The sequence below is a fragment of the Macrotis lagotis genome, chromosome 6, assembly GCF_037893015.1.
Source record: "Macrotis lagotis isolate mMagLag1 chromosome 6, bilby.v1.9.chrom.fasta, whole genome shotgun sequence".
Lineage (NCBI taxonomy): Eukaryota > Metazoa > Chordata > Mammalia > Peramelemorphia > Peramelidae > Macrotis > Macrotis lagotis.
In genome coordinates, this window is record NC_133663.1 from 86,812,569 (window position 1) to 86,833,567 (window position 20,999).

At 36.4% G+C, this 20,999-nt stretch overlaps 1 protein-coding gene and 1 long non-coding RNA gene across 2 annotated transcripts in view; one reads left to right on the forward strand and one right to left on the reverse strand.

The window, feature by feature from the left end:
* Positions 1–19,078, reverse strand: part of CD28 (CD28 molecule) — a 70,785-nt gene extending 51,707 nt beyond the window's left edge. Inside the window, exon 1 of the mRNA XM_074191574.1 lies at positions 19,037–19,078. The gene's annotated coding sequence lies outside the window, so the exon portion shown is untranslated. The remainder of the gene's footprint in view (positions 1–19,036) is intronic.
* Positions 9,553–11,452, forward strand: LOC141491735 (uncharacterized). Its single transcript, XR_012469735.1, has 3 exons — positions 9,553–10,156; positions 10,250–10,459; positions 11,423–11,452. It is a non-coding gene; the product is annotated as an uncharacterized LOC141491735 (long non-coding RNA).
* Positions 19,079–20,999: the final 1,921 nt, after the last annotated feature.

The following is a 20,999-nucleotide window of genomic DNA, read 5'->3' on the forward strand; positions in this document are numbered from 1 at the left end:
CACACTTCATTTGCCTAAAGCCCCCATAGTTGGAGGACTCATTAACCTACTAATGCCATGATTTCATAGTTTCAGTTTATGGTTGCTATGACCCTTCTTATGATGTGTGCAAAGATATGTTTGCTTCTAAGAATTCTTATAACTAAAAATGTCATCCTGTTAGAATGCAAATGAATTGGTATTACTTGATAGAGACGGTGTATATATATATATATATATATATATATATATATATATATATTATATGCTAAGTGGGGGAAAGAATGTGGAATGGAACTTGGGGTCAGAAAGTCATGTTTGAATCCTTTCTCAAATATTTATTAGCTTTGTAACTGTGCACAAGATGCTTAATCTCTCTTGGCCTCAGTTTCCTAATATTAGTACATATTTCACAGGATTTTTGTCACAATTGAATGAGTTAAAATATGTAAAGTCCTTTGCAAACCTTAAAGCACTATATAAATGCTAGTTATTTTCACACAGGTATATGAATAACAGAAACCTTTTCCCTTAGTTCATTTTTTCAGGTATTAGAAATTTATTTCTCTAAACCCTGTATTGAATTGGCATTCAAATGTGAAGCCCCAGGAGAAAAGTCATAAGTTTCAAAGTTTTCCTAAATTTCCTAAGTTGTTTTTTTTTATCAAAGAAGTCTCCATCTTTCATTTGATAAAACAACCCAAAACCATCACCCTGGCAATGGTCTGGAGATTTAGAGTTCTCTGGGAATACTCATGCATATGCTAATTTGGTTACTATCCTATAAGCTATATAGATTTAAATGTTTCTCATTCATTTCTATTTTCATCCTTAAAACCAATCAAGATCTCCCCTTTCTCAAATTATGTTTTTGTAAATAAGTATTTACCTGGGCCCAAATAGTCCCAAAGGTATTGAGATTACAAACATGATTTCCTATACCCCTACATTGAGTAGAGAGAGGGGGACAATTGAATCCTATGCCTCTCATCTCCCTTATGAATTGTAAAGCCCAGAGCCCACAAAGTAGAGATTGGGAAATCCAAGTGGGAAACTGGAAATCCATTTTAAGATTTGCCATACTACCATCCCAAACTGGATATATTTGGAGGCCCTCTTCTTTGCCCCATCCTAAGCAGGATTCCATAAATTACAGAGATATTCTTAATTATTCTCATCAGGACACATAAACATAATGCGTGATTTTTTTTTCTTTTTTCCTTCTCTAGGGCAGGCATTTATTTGCCAAATATATATTAAGAAGTCTTTAATAACAATATAAAGAATTCAAATCCAAATATCTTCTCATGTTAACATTCCCAGAACTCATATAAGTAGCCTTCATTCAAATCACTGCAATGATTATATATGATATATATATGTATGTATGTATGTATAAAATGACACGCATATAAACCAGAAGAGATTGTTCATCTAGATAATATGGGAGACTAGTACCAGCCCTTCAATTACCAGCATGGTGATCATAATGTTTTTGGTTTGTTTTGGGGTTTTCTTTAGGTTTTTGCAAGGCAAATGGGGTTAAGTGGCTTGCTCAAGGCCACACAGCTAGGTAATTATTAAGTGTCTGAGACCGGATTTGAACTCAGGTACTCCTGACCCCAAGGTCAGTGCTTTATCCACTACACCACCTAGCCACCCCTAGATGATAATGTTTTAAAAGAAAATTGATGATGATGATGATGATGATGATGATGATGATGATGATGATGATGATGTTTGCCCTTCATTCTCAAAGAAGACCATGACATCAGGAAGGTGATGACATAACAAGCATATGTATTAGATCTGATTGAGGGCAGGGTCGGGTAGGGGGCACTGTGCTAAGTCACCAGCCTCACTTTCCCCTCCTAAGACATCTGGGCCCAGTGGCCAGATATGAATGAGGATAACTGGAGATGGTCCTGGGTACAAGGCAATCAGGATAAAATGACTTGCCCAAGATTCCCCCAGCTAGTATGTATCAAGTGCCTGAGGCGGGATTCAAACTCCATCCTCCTGACTCCAAGGTCAGTGCTCTATTCACTGTGCCACCCAGCTGCCCTAAAAGAAAAATACAATAAAAGAAAGCCAGTCCTATAAAATCCACAACAAACAACAAGCATATTTATATAGAAGTAAGTTGTCATACTCTCATCCTTGTTTTCAATATCCTGCTAAAGGCATTCTTCAGTGCTACTCACAATTCCCCAATAAAGAATCTATTCATACCAGGGTCCTCCATGGCCCACCTCATTTAAGGTATTGCTATAAATCTGACATCTGTTGAAATGTTTGTTCTTCACCAACACATTTTCTCCATTGGTGTTACCTATTTGATGTTTTCCACTGATATAGATTTCATTTTCCTCAAGTTTGTATCCTCTACCAGTCTTGCAGAGCCATGGTCTCCAAACTTTTTTGGCTATGTATCCCTTTTCAGTGAAAAAAAAAATGATAAGCATGCATACTCAGTATATGTGTGCTTATAAATTATAAACATGTGCTTCTATAATAAAACATCATTTATTACTAACTGCTATATGTGTTATAAAACATACAAAAAATAGAAATTTAAAAGAATGAGCTAAAGATAAACAATTTTTAAAATATTTATTTGATGAAACAAAAACTTCTTTGCTCTCACTAACCTGTTATTAATAATCATAAGTGGGATGTTATTATGGAATGTAACAAAATTTGTAAATATAACTAAATCAATTATATGGTAAATATAATGTAAATTGAATATTATTAATAACATTTTAATGTGAGTTTAATTGAGCATGCTTTGTTTAAATCTCCACAATATCTAGATGGAGTAACTCAAAGGATGAAGGATTATTAAGTGATGGCAGAAAGTCATAGTTTGAAAATCGCAGTATGGAGCAAAGAGTAGACCTATTCTTTCTCTGAATCAGTGTATCATAAATCATAAGAAAATTGCCACCCAAAGAGAGGACAATCAGAAATGTAGTTTCTCCTGGAAGGAGTCAAAATTCTGTGAACCCTAAAAGATAGGAAAAGCATCTAAAGAAGATTATGTTCATGAAATAAAAAACATTCCAAAGGATATACTGAAAGCTAACAACAGAGAAGGTTGGGTAGTGGAGAAGGATGGAAAGGAACAATTTTTGCTTTACCAGACTCTGAATCATACAAAGGGGAGAAGGAGCTATCCAAAAGTGGAAGAGGAGCTTTGTAAAAATGACCACCTGGACCCTAGAACTTCCCAACCTCATCCCAGCCTCAACCCACCCAAACATCAAGTCTAGGGGACCTGTCATCTCCAAGATATTTCCAATAATAGCAGGGAAAAAATGTTCTGAGCAACAGAGGGAAAGAAGGTAGCTACAAGAAACCCTGATTTTTGCAGACTCATTCCTGGATTCTTGTACCAAGGTAGTGACTGCATATTCCAGAGTGACACTGATGACAATTTCATTGATTGGAAAACTGTTGTGTTGATAATGAGAACTTCATTCTAAAGCAGAATACTTCTTGTCCATGGTAAATGTGGGGCCAGATTCAAATACCTTCCAATTCATTTGTGCAGCTAAGCCTGGTTGGTTGAAAAGTAAGCATATGGTCTTTGGCCAGGTGAAAGAAAGCATGAATATTTTGTAAACCTGATGTACTTTGGCTCCTGGACAAAAAAGTAAGACCTACAGGAAGATCAGTATTGCTGACTGTGAACAATTCATTTGTAATTTTTGGGTATTGTTTTTTGTTTTAACCACCAAAACTTTCCTTTTGTAGCTGGGGAGAACAACTTCCCTTCCTCTCTCTCATTTGCTGCAGCTGACTTGGGGGTTTATTTCCTTTTTCCTCCCCACATCTGACTAGATTACAGAATTAAGTTTAAGATTACAAAATAAAAATTAAGGGAAAGAAAAACAGAGAGACAGACCCAGAGAGACCAAAAGAGAGAGAGACAGAAAGACAGAAAGAGGAGGAAGAGACTGACAGACAGAAGGGGAGAGAGACAGATGATAGAGAGAGAAGAAGAAAAGATAGAGACAGAGACAACGATAGAAAGAAGAAGAACAAGAACAAGAAGAAGAAGAAGGGATAGAGACAGAGACATCGATAGAGAGAAGAAGAAGAAGAAGAAGAAGATGATGATGATGATGATGATGATGATGATGATGATTTGATGAAGCAGAAGAAGAAAAAGTAAAGAAAGGAGGAGGAGAAAGGAGGGAGGGGTGGAAGGACAGAGACAGATGAAGGGAAGAATAGAAGAGGGATAAATGGAGAGAAACCAGGGCCTAAAGAGGTAGTGAATTCTCTATTATTGGAGTCATTCAAACCAAGATTGACCATTTGTCACATATGGATTAGACTATAAGACATCTGAAGTTCTTTATGTCTGTGGCTCTTTTCACCTGTGAGATCTTGTCATTTGATTTGCTGATAGAATAATGGAAATATCACCCCAAAGCTAGTGCCCACCTATGTTAAAAAGTGGCCATGCTTTCCCTAAAAAAATTCTTTTTTGCATGGAAGATGACAATTGTTTCCCAGTTAATTTATCTTTAGGCTATGGATGGGATTCATTTCATCACAGAGGCCTTCAGGAATCAATCCTAGATACTATTTCCCTACTACCAGTGACTGTTATTAGTAGCACACAAAACTCAACTTGCCTTGAGGGTTTGCCCTGAAGTCTCACAAGTCAGACTGGAAAAATCTGATAATTCTTACTTAATTTTATCAAGGTTGGTTGAGAATTTCAGACTAAAGTGGCCCTAAGACCATCTGGCTGATCTTGGATATTTATCAATAAAAAGTTAAAATAGGCTCAGAATTCGAGTCAGATTGTTTTCTGCTTTCTTTTAAAAAAATATCCTGAAAATTGTGTTCCTAACTGAACTATATTAATTGCAAGTATTTTTAGGTGCCTAAGTACTTGTACTAAGTACCACACCTTATGATCCATGTAACTGAAGGGATATTATATATAGTGTGTATGTAAGTGGGCATACATATATGTATTGCCTACATATGTGTTTGTATGCATATGTGTGGAAAGAGAGGAAAGAGACAGAGAGAGAGAGAGAGAGAGAGAGAGAGGGAGAGAAAGAGAGAGAGTTCCCTCACACAAAATGAATTCTTGTTTGTCAAAACTTCTTGGAACATTTAGATGTTTTTTGGAGATAATAATGTTCTCTAGATGTGATGGTAGCAAAAGAAAAGACAGGGAGGATATATTTCTTTCAAAGTGTTATTCTTAACACAATTTCTCTCTTATAAAAAGCATTCTTTCTCCTATTCCTCCTATTCAATTAAAAAAATCATAAGGAAGAGATCCCTGACATTTTCATCTTAGTCTCATTCTGAGAAAGTATACTGTTAAACTTTACTCCTCCATGAACAATTTGCAAAGGCCTCCATCCCCTAACATATCATTCAGCTGCACCTAGAAGAAGTAGAGCCGTTGCATTCCATGTTTTTTCCAATGTTCTGTCATGTCATTGGTCCCCCATGAGAACATCCTCCGTTCCCACACTCATTAGATTGGGAGGTCACTCTGGACTCATCTCTCTATAGCTTTGGAATGCTGAAGAAGAGTAACAGCTGCTGACACCCCACCACCACCCCTTCCTTGCAGCATATCATCCTGTTTGTCCTATAAATTGAACCTCAGCCCTCAATCACATCCTCAGCCTTACACAGAGATGCTCGAAGGACAGCCAGGGTTGCTGTACTGCCAACTTGAACTATTCAAAGGATCTTTCTAGTTCTAGTTTCCAAAACCTATTATCATTAACATTTTCTTTATATGGTTAGAAAAATCAACCTTTTTGATGTTAAGTAAAACTCAATGTTCGATCTTGGGTATCAGGTCAGAAAACAACAGCAAAAACAAAAATCTACCATCTTTAAATGTAGATGATTACATGTCTTCATTAAAAGATTTTGTTTTTATCTGAGAGCTGAGGGAGGAAAAATAAAGCACAGAGATAATAAGGATAGAAGCAAAATAATAGTAAAGTTGATTGGAGTTAAAGAAAGGAAGAAGCAGTATTGGAGCTTGTATGTATTGTAAAATAATACTGAAATTTCTACAGTCAAACAACCTACCCAAAAAGCCCTGATTAAGTCTAAAACCTTGGAAAATAATATGATTGCCTCTGAGAAAGAAAATGAGATTTAGAATCCAGATAAAAAGGTATTCCTTTGGGGAAAGCAGTGGCATTGTAGTCTATCACTTCACTGAGCTATGGCATGCAGAAATCATTTGGAAGCGGTCAGCATGACCTGATCAGTATTCATCTTTTGGCTAGGGTACAAATTCAAAGAGTACAAATTCCCACTTCAAATCCACCTTGGGCTTATACATATATACATATATATATATATATATATATATATATATATATATATATATGTATATATATATATTTTTTTTTCCTGAACATTATTGTCATTGTTCTTTGTCCTTTTCCCAAGAGGACCAATGACCATCATATAACAATGGTAATACTTTGACTTGTAAATGAATTAGATTTAAGGGAAGAAGAGCTTTTCAAAGTCAACAGCCTCAGTCTCTCCTGAGAGTCTTTGGAGTCTAGTGGCAAGGCATAGATCACATATTAACTGAACAACCTCTGTTATTGTGCTGGCACAATAGAAAGAAGGAAGGTTTCGATCCCTTGTGACTCACCCTCCCACCCACCCAATCCAGACTCCACTCCTAGAGTGAAAGTCTCAAACTAACCTGAAGGGTTAATCAATGTCCTCTTTGTCAAGAACCAGGCAGTCCTAGAGACTTTGCTTATGAGGGTGAGAATTAGGAATAACACAGTAATAAATGACATTTGCAGCTTGTTTTATTTCATAAATGTTTTCTTATTTGACTTTCATGATGATATGGTGTCTACAAGAGACAATATCATATCCATTTAACAGATGATGAAAAAAGAAATCACCAACATGCCAATCTAGAAGTCTTAAACCCATGTCCCCTTCCAAGGAAAGTCCAAGTATATATATATATATATATATATATATATATATATATATATATATATATATATATATATATATCAGTATAGGACTTTCATTAAATAAGTTGATTTCTGTGAAAAGTTGGATTAACTATAATATCAGAGAGTTACCCAGCTGATCACTACAAATATCTAAAGGAGCATAAACCATTAATCTGGAGAACTTTAGATCTCTGAAGAAAAGTGGGACTTATTAGAGAAGTAGATGCACTGTATTGGTTGTTTTGGGGTCTCTATGAGTCATGTTAAAGATTTTCTGCATTTACTTAAGGGTCCCATTAGTCCTTTGCATTTTCTTAGTTTTCCATAGAGTAGAATAAAAGGATATCTTACATTTAATAGGCATACTGTTACCTTGAGTGCTTGTATGGACCCTGGTGTTTTATCATTCATAATTTTATAGACTTAAAGATTAGTCAAATGCTAAGATTTCCCCCAAATAAAATAAGAACAGGAAGAACATAATAAGACAAATATTTAGTGATATGAGAGTAGGGGAATCAGACTTGGACTATTTGAACCTTGAATTATGGTTCCTTTACTAGGGTTATATAGTCACCTAGCTTTTTCTGAATAATATATAGATCAAAAAATTATGGAAATAGTTTAACCGTATTATCAATTGAATAAACTATAAGGGGGCTGTAACTGGGGGGGGGGGGAGAAATGGAAATTTTAGTGTTGACTCAAAAATCTCAATAGAGAACTTCATCACAGTGTCATAACATAGGAAAATAGGAGTCACTCCATCGGTTCAGTCCCAGTTGCAACCAAACCAGATTAACAACAAGGAGAAAGTATTGTGTATGCCACCTTCTTCTGACAGAAGAAAAGGTAAAGTGTGAATGGCCTGCTCTGTCTTTTCAGTTTCTAAAAACCTCTGAGTAGGTGATCATTCTTCCACCCCTTCCTACACCCATCCTCTCCCTCAGCCCTCCAAGTTACAAAAATAGAAGCATTAGAATGTTCAGTAGGAGGTGGAGTAAGGCTCTGGCACCTCAAACTGTTAGGAATAGAGGCTGAGTCCTCAGGACTTGCTGGGGGTGTTATGTCACTACTGAGAAATACTCATGTTGATTAGACTTTCTCAAAATAGCAGCAACCTTGATCTAACTGAGCAACAGGAGGTGGCAGACAGGCTAATGATTCCTGCAGTGTTTGACAAAGCTGCTTGTGAGAACCCTGTGGCAGGAATCCTAAGGGAGTGGTTAAAGCAAAGCCTGGCCAAGGTTGGAATCCCTCCAGACCTTCACTGTAAACCCTCCAAGAGTTTGCTGTTTGTTCTTTTCTTGGACCTATACTTATGGAACATTTGAAGAAGTGTTCTCTTGTGGGGAAAACCATATCCTCACCAATCTGTCTGTAGTCTACCCTTCCCTGGTTTATTTGTCAGAGGACATGAGTAGGAAGTTTTTTCTCTGAAGTGGTCCAGCTGTGATCAAAGAATCTTTGTATTTTTATGGGGGCATGAATACATGTAAGTGTGTACGTGCTTGTACGTCTGTATGTGTGTGTGTTTCTTAGGTATGTGGTTAGACACATATCTAGATTGCTTCTAAGCAGAATGAATGGCTGCATTTTATGTACACAATTATATCATACTCTAGTACCTTATTGTGCCACCAAAATGACATTGACTTCTCAAAGGGTATGTCTTTGAAATGGCAGAGTTGAGCATTCATTTCCTTGGTCATCTATCCTCATGAGCAACTGCATTTGACCTTGACTACCCTTGTAATGAATATACTATGTGACAAAGAAGCAATGGCACTTAAGAAGATAAAATCAGGAAGAGGAAGCTGAACCTGGCAAAATTCATCAGGAAGAAATTCATGCTGGAAGGAGTGATAATGATCCTTGTAGGGGGTCCATTTTCAAGTTATCGCATAAAGATTCCAAAAAAAATGGAAAATTTTTCTGGGGATGAGTTTTCTTTGGACAAAGTCTATGATTTCAGTAGTAAGGGGTACTTTTGGTCAATAAATTTTCCTTATCAATGCAGAACAGCACTTGATTTAAAACTTGTAGTCACTTCAATGCACTGAGAGCCAAATTAATTTTCCCATGTCTTGTAATCACTATGGGAGAGGTAGAACTTGAACCCAGTTCTTCTGATTCCAAAGCCAGCTTTCCAAATGCTATCCTTTGTTGCTACTCTCTTCACCTCTCCAAAACCAGAAGTCTTCTTATCCTATTAGTATGCAGATTTTATTATCTCTCTAAAATTTTTATGAGAATGCTATAGGCATATCCACCCAACATCCCTAAAGCAAACCTAATAGCGAAATGTGTCAAACTTTGTAGACAACTACAATAGAAAAATAAAGCTAATATGAATTGTATTTATTATTTGTTGATGAAAAATGGAGGGGGGGACATTTGGCTTTATAAAAGATTCCATGTCAGACTTAATCAACAGAATGAGTTTGTTCAACGAACTACCAAGTATTGTTGTTAAGTAAGGCATCAAAAAAGGAACTATGTGATCTCTAAAGGCAGTGACAAGGAACTCTATGTCTCTAAAGAGTCACTTCCTATGAGACCTTTTCTTGATTCTTTAGTTACCAGTAGTTTCTCTGTCTTCAAATTATTATCTCATTATTTATTTATGTAAAATTGTGTATCCCCAGTAGAATGTAAGTTCTTGGAGGATAGGGATGAGTTTTTTGTTTGTTTGTTTGGTTTTTGCATTCCCAAGGTCCAGCACAGTTTCTAGCAAGTCATAATCTTTGTAAAATGAAATTGAATAGAATATAGGTCATACTTTAAATCCTGTGCTCTTTCTATCACACTATGTTTTGCTTTTATTTTTAGTGTGCCTGTAGCTACTTTTGTAGATTGCAGGTGTTTCCTGGCATTTTGACAATAGAATTGTCAAATGATGGATTTATTACTCAAAGGGATGTTAAAGTTCATTTGAGTCAAGTCTCTTATTTAGTGGATGAGGAAATTGGGACTTCAGAAAAGTATCAAGACTTGCCTAAGGGTTACATAGCTACGAAGTGACAGAACAACTTAGCTATTGTGACTCCAATCTGGGTGATGCTGAGCTAAGTGATATAGTTTTGGTGGTACTGCATGACTCAGCTGCTACCTTGGAGGCCATCTTTTCCTTGATGTGTCTATCAGGGTGGAACTAGGAGGACCACAACAACACTGTCTTGGTAGGGCTGCCTGAAGCACATTATAGTGGAGTTGACGTCTTTGCATTTGCTGCCAGACTGACATCTGGGCTTCCTTCTTTCTGTCATTCATAGACATGAAGGCTAAACTAACCACTGGGCCCATTTCCAAGTCTGTCTTTGTCATCCATGTCAAGAAGTCTCACCAGGTCAGTCTTTTTACATCTGCTCTCCACTTAGAACTTCTCCTAAGTTTTTTTTCTCAGACTATTCCAGTTCTTAGCTTAATGATAAAGTGGAGAATAATGGTATCATCTTGGGGCCATGACCGCACTATCCCAGCAGGTAGGCTTAACCTCACAAAGTATCTTAAATATAGTTTATATAGCAAAGTTATAAACATATAGCAAAGAATGGCTCTACCCCAAAAAGGGGAACCATGATGCTTATATCTGTGACTTATTGGTTCTGTTATTTCATTAGTATATATGCTTCTTCACTAGAATGGATTTTATATATTTAAATAAACATATATATAGAGAGATGTATATACATAAACACATACATACATATGTATGCCACACACATATTCTGTGCTATGATTCTTATCCAAAGCCTTCTATTATTCTTCTGGAGATCTTCATGGTTTGCTAAGATCTTCATATTCTGTGGGTATTTTACAGAGGCCAATACTACACTTAGGCTGTCTGCCAGTTGTCTTTTATTCTCTGTATATGATTGACTTCTGTTTCTTCTGACATATATATCTTGATGATATCATGTAGTTCCCTTCTTCATTGTGTGGAACATTAATATGTTCCAACCTACTAATACTTGCGATTAGCTTTCTATTGCTTTTCAGGGTCATCTGAAAGTTTTATTATATTGAGATAGTGGAATTGAAGCATATTCAACTACAAAGGGTCATAATGCTGGCATTAAAAAGCTGAGATTTTTTTGTCAGGAAGCAGCTTTGGATGATTGAAAGCACTGTTTAATTTCCCAAATTGGATTCAGTTTATATCCTTTCCATTCAGTTCTCAGTTCCAATTTATTGTCCTTTTGAGGTATCATTCTAATATCATAAACTGATGGATTAGTTTCATGAACTGTCAGTCCAATTACAGGTCACAGCCTGAACAATATGTATCCACCTTCTCTTTTTTGGTTTCTTTTTGTCTTAATGTAGATTGAAAGACTGTTTCCTTTCCAGTTACTATAGGACTATACAACAACAGGCATGATATTATCCATGAATAGTAAAGGATAGAACTCCACTGATGTAGAACTTTGTTCTTTTGCATTTAGCCAAGAAGGGTATATAGCAGTAACTTGAAGAGACGATAGGATCAAGTGAAGGTTTATGATTGTCAAGGCATACTAGGCATCATTGCAGAAAGCAGGGAAGGATCCAAAGACAAGGAGAGACTGATGGTGAAAGAGAACAACGACCAAGGAGCAAATCCTTAGAGAAAAAAGAAGAGGAGGAAAGTAGAGAGGTTCTTTTTAGCAAGGCGAAGCATCACCTTTTCTTCCAAGACTAGAGCAAAATAGAAAAGAACAGGAAATGATGCTAAAATGATTTGAGATATGAAGCTAAGAAATATATGTTTTGTAAGACTTTGCATGTATAATTGACATCATATTGCTTACCTTCTCAATGGACTAGGAAGGTATAGGAAGGAAGAAGGAATTTCAAACTCAAAATTTTTTAAATGAATGTTAAAAACAAATAAATAAAAAGTGACAGAAGGAAAAAGAATATATTAAAGCAGGAAAAGATGTACATAGACTAATACATTAATTAATATTGATATAAAAACTAAAATACTGACAGATATTAATTAACATTTATGAAATAAAATTTGTAGGAAGAATTCAGAGGTAAGTTAAGATTTGTCAAATAATCAGCATTTCCAGCCTTGAACATAATTCTCCATGTCTCACTCTGCAATTAACTGGCCTTCTCTCTTTTCTTAACATATACACTCCACTTCCCTATCTATCTTTGCATTACCAAATCCCTCTTCTCAAAATGCACTTCCTCCTCATTCTACCCCATTAAATCTCTTTCTTCAAGACATAGTTCAAGAACAACCTTCTTCACAAAAACTTTTCCTAAAGATTTTTTTTATTTTTTCATAGTCTATTAGAATATAAGTTTCTTGTGAGCAGAGATTGTCTCATTTATTTTATTTGTATGTCTGACACAGCACAGTGTATAAGATGTCATATCCGCTTATTAAAAACTTGATTGATTGATTGAAGGTCTCTATTTTCCTATAAAGTAGGAGATAAGGTTCTCTACTAAGAAGAAAGGAAGAACTGATAGAGGCAGCTTGAGGAACAAAAAGAAGTTTTGAAATTGGTGGGTTGGGGAGTGTGATTTAAAAAAATCAAGAAAGAATAAAAAGTCTACCATGCAGCAGTGAATGCTAAGTTAATATTGTATAACATTTAATTGTAGTGAATGTATCTTGAGGTTGTATGACTTTCCTTTGGGGGGGGGTAATGTTAGTATAATATTAATCCTCCTTGATGTCAGACAGGAAGAAGGAAAAAACTAAGCTATTTCTAAGCCTGTCCTCATGCTGCTCCCAAGTTAATGGGACTCACTAAGTTAATCTTTACATTTCACTCCCTCTTTGAATTCCACTGATTATTTTTTTTTCAATCTATCCAGTTCAAGATGTCTAGTAGTCATAATTTGATATGTGAGATGGGGTAAGTGAGGTAGGGAAAAAAATTAAGACTGAACATGTAATTTCTAGAATAATCTGAATTGAGATAAAAATTAAAATCAAGGAAGCTGATAAAAATAAATGGTATAGAGGAAGTAGAGTGGTAAAGAGAGACCAAGAAAGTGCCTTGGGGGATCCTTATGTTTAGTGGACATAAAGGTCTAGTAAATGAGGCAGAAGGAACATTCAGAACCAGGAGAAAGAAATGTCACAAAAACTTAGTATCAAAAAGAAGAGGAGCTTTATAAAAGTCACAAAAGATGTAGAATTTTTTTCTAATGTCATTAGATTTGATCATCAAGAAGTCACTGGTAACTATGGAGAGAGTAATTTCAATTGAAAGATGAAGTTAGAATTCATCCTGCACAGTCAAAGTTTAGCACATGCTAATATTTCCTAGGGTACAAGCAGAGAGACAAGAAACTATTATAAAAAATGGTAAGATTCTTATGTTTTTTAAGCTCCCTAGAAGCAATATTCTCCACATTTTCTGGGGTAAATACCTTATGTTTTTAAGCTATTAAAATTGTCACTCCTAAGCTGGGAAACCATTTGGGTTCTTCCAACAAAAGAGAATGTCATTAGTTTTCTTTAGACAATCTTAAAGAATGAATTTCTTCCAAAGTTCAGTACCTTCTTGAATACTTTCCAAGAAGGAGATTCCATTTCTCAAGTGTGGTGATTGCTTCCCATTAGAATAAAACTATGTTGTTGCTGTTATCTAGAAACAGGACTGCAATTGTTGGCTCTTCAGGAGAAATAGCAGTAGGTTCATCTGCTGCTCCTTCCATCAGAAGTAGCTCACTGTTAAGGTTCTTGACTTCATTACCTACCCGCCTTTCTGTCTGATTGGTTCTGGTTTCCACTGTAAATCAATCTTCAAATTCGACTACAGAGCAGAATTTGCTGGGAAATGCACTCTCTGTTCAATCACAATTACTGGGAAGCTGGTGTTGATGAATAGAAAACTATTACTGCAATCAACATCAGCGTGCCATGGTCTGGGTGTCTGCTGAATAGTCAGTAAAGAAAGAAGAATGGTTTCTGTATTGATGGAATGACTTTATCCAGCAGTATGTGACTAAGAGCAAGAAGAAAGATGGTGGGGCTTATCCAAGCGTTAGGGTTTAGCCAGCAAAAATAGCAATGTGACTAGTAGGCAGGATATTCAAGGACAGAAGGGATAGTGTGTAATTGAATTGTTTCACAAAGAGTCAAGAAGGGAGAAAGGAAGACTGGAATATCTTGATGAGTGAGGAGACAAGACAAGGGCAGAGGAAACTAGAGAGTGCAGTGAGAACAAAAAACATTTAAGAGTAGAGCAGAGAGAAAGATGGAAGGATAAAATTAGATTCAGATAGAGGAATTATAGAATTCTAGATCATGGGGGGGTAGAACAGCTATGTGAAATAATGAACTATAGGATGAGTTAAGTGAGTAACTAAGATGGACAGAAAAGGTAGATTCTGTAATGGGAATTACAGAAATTGATGTAAGGTGTTCAATGGAACATAAATGAGCACAATGAAGTTGCTAAGTAAGAAGGTAATGGTTGGGGATGAGAGGGAATTAGGAGTCACATATTGAATTCATAGGATCATAGAGATAGATCCAGAAGGAAACTTAGAAATCATCTAACCTAACTCCTTCAATTTACAGAAGAGGAGTCAGAAAATCCACAAATTTAATAAATGGCAGAACCAGTTTTTTGAATATAGACCCTCTGGTTCCAACTCTTTTAGAAAGGAGGGAGAAATAGAGTAGATGGGTATAAAAAATGATCTGGACAAGAGTCATAGCCAGAGCACAGGTTGTTGAAGAATGGTAGCAATAGGATGGTATGGAAGTGATAATAAAAATGAGGAAGAGGGAAGGGAACAAATGTTTATTAAATATCTACTATGTATCAGACACTATGCTAAGTGCTTTACAAATATGATCTCATTTAATACTCCCAGCTAAGAAGATTGATTTAATAAGTGAGAATCCCTTCTCAAATTATAAATTCTGTATATTTGATCCTAGACCTATGAAGTCCAGATGATAAGATCACTTGAAAATTCATAGGAAGTTAGCTAGAGGCCCCCTAATCTTTGTTTCTCCTTGTCTTCATGGAAAAACCCAGTATCATGGAGGTGATTCAACCACATGGAAAGTCATCCAATTTACTGTTGTACCTCTGGACCATTCTCTCTCATCCAACAACAGTCTTACCCTGAGCCATCTCTTCCTGCCTAATCTAAGAAGTAGCCCATCCATTTTGTGACCACCTAGTCAACAAAGCTATTTTTGCTTTGTCCAACTCATAACCCTGCTCACATAAATTTTATCTATTTTAGCCTATGCATCATATGTCACCAATAAAATTATTCTTTTTTGAAATACCAATCCCTATAAAAGTGGGGCCCTGGAAGGAGAGGGCATCTCAGATCATGAGGAAGACATAAGATCCACTTCATTAGAGGGGTCTATAAACCCTTTGATAAAACACCATTGGCTCAGAGCTTTGCCTTAGGTTCTTTTATTATAGTTTATTACATGGTTTGAAGATAGTTTCTTATAGGAACAATTTTAATCACCACACAGCAACCTCATAAGATAGGAGCCAGTATTATCCCCAGTTTACAGATAAAGAGTTATCTTTATTCCTCCTGCCCCAAGAGATTGAAGGAAATGTGAGGAGGACCCAAACTAGAGATGCAGTGTCTTCCAGAAGGATCCAGGATTTTTTTAACATCAAAAGGGGGTAAGAATATGCATATAAGCTATCTTAGGTAAAGGAGAGTTTGTTAATAATAGAGCATGAGTTCTAGATGGCATGATGGCATGGAGAAAAGGATATAGACTTCGGAAGAATCGGGCTGGAGAAATTACAAGCAGAGGTAGCATATTATTTCATTCTTTGCATTTTTAAAATTCTTATTTATTTTACTTTTGCATTTTTATTTCAATGACCAGTGGAGTGACTATCTAGAACAATAGTAAATGCATAATAGTGATTGATTATCTAGGCAGCTCTGAACCACAGAACAGAAAGGAGTGTGATAGCTACAGGATGAGGAAGAGCTAATTGCTATCTTTCAGGATGCTGTAATCACTTGAGCACAGAGGAAGCATCTGATTCTACTGATCACACCAAGCACTATTTGAAAGAGCATGAATAATGGTATAGATTTCAGGAAAGAAAAAGTATGAATTTATATCTCTTACAAAATCCATGACCCCATCACAGAAAGAAATTTTCACATGCAATGGAAGGAAACAGGGAAACAATAAGTAAAACTAATACACTTGCACTTAGGTTCAGAACTAAATGTTCTGTCTCTGATACCAATTATCTGTGAGGTCTTAGACAGGTCACTTAACCTCCTCAGATTTGATTTTTTCATGTGCAAAATGAGTACTATATTATACAAATTATTCAGCTTCACAGCTTTACAAAGCATAAAATGCTATGTAAATGTATTTTACAGGAGAGGCTATGTAAAGCGAACATGGATAGGTGGAAAAGTCACTGAATTTGAATCAGATGACATTCAAGGATTCAAATCTCACTTATACTATCGATGAGGCAGCTAGGTAATACAGTGGATAGAGTGCCAGACCTAGAGTCATAAAGACTCATTTTCATGAATTCAAATCTGACCTCAGAAACATGTTGTTCCTTCATCTTCAAAGAGTATTAATGACATTATGATGTTGTGACTTGCTCATTAATTGTATTTAAATAAGGCAGGGTTACCCAAAATCATCAGCCTCACTTTCTCTTCCTGAGCTATTAAAGTCCAGTGGCAAAAGATGCAATGAATGACCCTAGTATATTCTATGTCTCATGAAGCTTTTAGTCCTCCACTTTACCTGCTTTAGCAAGTGAATTCTTTGGAATAAATTCTTCTCTTATACATATTCCAGGGGGAAGTCTTCACGTACTCCCTTTAACTCACCAACAGGTTTCAAGTCAGTTGGCTACCCTCAACCTGGTTTGGTCCATCGTAAAGGTAAATACCAAATACCAAAAATGGATGAACATCTGTGGAACAAGGCTCAGCAAGCTACTCTTCCTTATACACCATATACATACATATATATATATATATATATATATATATATATATGTATGTATATATATATATACACACACTAACTGTGTGACCCTGGGCAAGTCATTTAATCTTAATTGCCTCAGTTCCTAGACTATAGAAAGTACTAGAAAAGGAAATGGCAAACCACTGCCAAGAAAATTCCAAAATGGGGTCATGCAGAATCAGACATTCCTTAAATGACTCAACATCAACAACATCTCAGGGTTTTCATATGTAAAATGAAGAAAATGGTCCCCATGAGTCAAATCCCATAATCCAGGGACCTGTCCATCTTTTCGCTTTCATTTCTGATGTGGAGAGGAGAGACCAAGCAGAGCACCAGAAGTCATTCAAAAGACTAAAACACCAATAAGGACAACAAACTACTACAAATGAACTGCCTCCCTCCTTCCAAAGTGTCACTGGCTTCCTCCTTCTTCCCTCCTATTCTGTCATTACACATTCAAAGTATTATGAAGATATCAATACCATCAATAGTTACACTGCTTCTCTTGCCTAGTGTTCTGGCCTAAACAAACTCACTAAGATGCTCTTCTATTCCCCATCTCTTGTCACCTCAGAAGCTCTCCTGTATTAATTTCTCTCACTGTTACAAAAGATAGAGAATGAAAGAAAGCATTCAGGATCTGAAATCATTGAGCTAAAAACTGAAACCATTTGATATTTGAAGGGCAGAGAGAGAAAAGAAAGGGAACTCAGAAGCTAGGGACAAGATTTTAATAGATCTATGGTCAATGAGATCTAAGATCAAGATGATGAAAAGTGTCTTTGTAAGCACCAGAACTACAGGAGGACTTGAGGGGATGCTGACAAGCAAGTACCTGCCAGAGTATGAGGGTTCTAAAAGGTAAGGAACACCGAACCCTTTCTTCTTTAGTCTTCCCCAAACAAACTTGCCTCAGCTAGGTACTTCAAGTTTCAGTCTTCATCTACATAGGGTTGTGCTATATTTGGACTAGGATTCCAGTTTGGGAAAAAAGGATTTGTTTCAGAAGAGAATGGGAACTAAGAATAAAAGGGTCTAGTTTCAGATCTGGTCCATCTGTGGAACAAGGTTGAGTTATCAATCAGGACTTTCATAAAATTGTAAAATTTTGTACATTATTTTAACTCTTTTGTCAATAACAAAGAGAAGAAGCTTTAGATCAGAGGCAACATTTATAAATGGCCATGCAGATAGTCCTTCATTTCTTCATTTGTATTTCTTTTATGCTACTTATTATATTCTGCATTATGTTAGCAGCTAGGTGGCTTGGTAGATAGTACAATGGACCTAGTCAGAAAGATCTGAGTTCAATACTAGTTATGTGACCCTGGGCATAAAATTTAACCTCTCTCTACCTCAGTTTCTCCAAGTATAAAATGGAAATAACAATAGTATCCCCTCTCATAATTGTGAGGTTTAAATAAGATAATATTTGCAGTGCTTGGCATATGGTAGGTACATAATAAATGCTTGTTACCCCCCTTGAATTAGTTATTTGTTTATGTTTTCTCTTCCCTAATAGGTTATAAAATTCTTCAATTCCAGGACCATGATTTAATCTTCCTTGCATCCCACACATCACCTAACAGCTTCATATAGCAGATGCTCAATGAATGTTTGCTGAAAAAAATTAGTAATTAACATGTGGGATTGTGCCATTTGCACTTCCTTTGTTTTTCTCTATCAGGATATATGATTTTCCTGTAGTTAAGTCTGGGACAAGGAAGTGGGCATGAGTACATGACGTCTCTGACACCCCCACTTCCTGGATCCGACAAGTCAGTGAGTAAAATGAGGCCCTTGGATGAGACAATCTTTTAAATCCCTTCTAGTTTAGCAGTCTATGATGTTATACTCTGATATGGTTCTGACTATCTCCAGCATCTTCTCTATCTCACAGCTCCCTTCATCAGACACTCCTGCCTACACATCCCTCAGCCCACAATACCTCTGAAGTTAGCTGCAATACATCCCATATTCTATGGCAAATGAGGCAACTATGTTAATAACTGACATACTGAATTTCAGCCTTCTTGAGGGGTTAGATCTTGCCAGATCAAATAGCCAGGGAAAAATACTCATCATAATGTACCTGATAATGATAGCACTGCTTTCTCCAGCTGCCAGTTCCAAAGACTCGGGTGGACTGCCCTCCATCACCAACCATACTCACAATTTTGGTTTGCTCATTTCCTGTTTACATGCACTGGCAAGAACCATAGGTCCTTCAGAATTTTCACTTTTACTTTTTCTATGATCCTTACCACATTTGAGATAGCTTTTGATTTCCAGTTCTGGTTATTGTTATTCAAGAACAGAGTGGGCTGTTGACTGGATGACAAGTGTCAACTGCACAAATTAAAATGACAGATTTCCCCCTTGATTTCAAGCCTCTACCTCAACCTCATGAAAGAACCTATGGGCTGTAGGACAATCTCATCTCTTCCTCAATGATTGACAATCATCCTCTCATTCTACCCTCCCCTGCCATCATTATTGGCTTCTTTAATATACATACTGATAACTTCACAGTTCCTCAGTTTCCTCAACTTCTTTAACAATTTCCACTCCACTTTAGCCACTCCTTGAACACAACTGAGACCTGGCCACCATTTAAATTTGCTTTTAACAGGTTACAAACATCAAAAGCTTGAACCAAAATTCTTTTCTTTTTCCATAACCTCCTGCTTTTCCATTTCTTTTAATTCTTAGTAAACTTGTTCTTTCTGTGTCCTTCAATTAATGATACGCTTCATGAGGGCAGAAACTTTCTCTTTTTTTGTCTTTATATCCCTAGAGCTTAGCATACAGAGTAGACAATATTTCTTAATGGATTGATTTTTCTCTAAAATTCCCTTTATCTTCTAGAAGCCCTCAATTTTCAAAGCCCATTACTCTTATCTGGCCTTCCTTAAACTGATATATCCAACCTGAATCCCTCAGACAGTTATTTTAATTATATGTTCACCATCACCTAAAATTAATGAATCTCCAATACTTGCAAATTAGAGTACAAACTTCTTTGTTTGGCATCAGAGGCTCTCCACAATATATTCCCAGGCTCTTTTTCTATCCACATTGCATATAATTTCCCAGATTACATATGATGTTTCAATCAAACTAAATTACATCCCCTACCCTGAATATCCTGCTCTCATTCCATGGCTTCCTAATACTCTTCCTATTTCTGGAATGACCTCCCTCCCTTGATCTCATCAGTAGCCTCAGTTGCTTCTCCTTCTCTGGAGGACTAGAGGACAAAGCAAAAAATCTCTTCAATTGTTTCTCATTTTAGAGGTCTCAAAATCCTAGTTATATATATTTATCTATTGAAACTCTATCCATCTGTGTATGTACAATATTCACCAGACTGTTCACCTCTGAGGGGAGGAGAGTGTGAAGGGTGGGTGGAAGGAAATTATGTAACTTAAACATATGCATATATGTGTGGATGAATATTGAAAAACTTTCATAACATGTAATTGGAAAAATAAAAAATAAACTATAATTTGGAAACCCTGTCCATCTATCAAGGTTATTCATTTATTGACTCAAAGAGTTGAAATTATTTATTCAAGGTCATGTCTTATTTCAATATTTAAGTGATCAGTTGAGTGCCACATAATTGAAATGATTCGACAATCATGATGAGGTATCAGGGATAGATAACTTTGACAGCTATTCTTACAGCACTCAGATCACCACTAACCAGATGCTTCATCTTGCATCTGTCTCATAATAATATTCATACTATTTCTTTTTAGGTTTTTGCAAGGCAAACGTGGTTAACTGGCTTGCCCAAGGCCACACAGTTATTAAGTGTCTCAGACCGGATTTGAACCCAGGTACTCCTGACTCCAGGGCCAGTGCTTTTTCCACTGCTCCACCTAGCCGCCCCCATACTATTTTTCTTATAGGTTGTTGTAAAGACCATGTTTTGCACGATATAAAGATCTACATAAATGTGAGTTTTTCCTGGTAAGACAAATATAAGAGGATTGATTTAGCCAGGTCAGTTGCTCCTCTGTTTAAGACTGCAGTAAACAAGTGAAGTG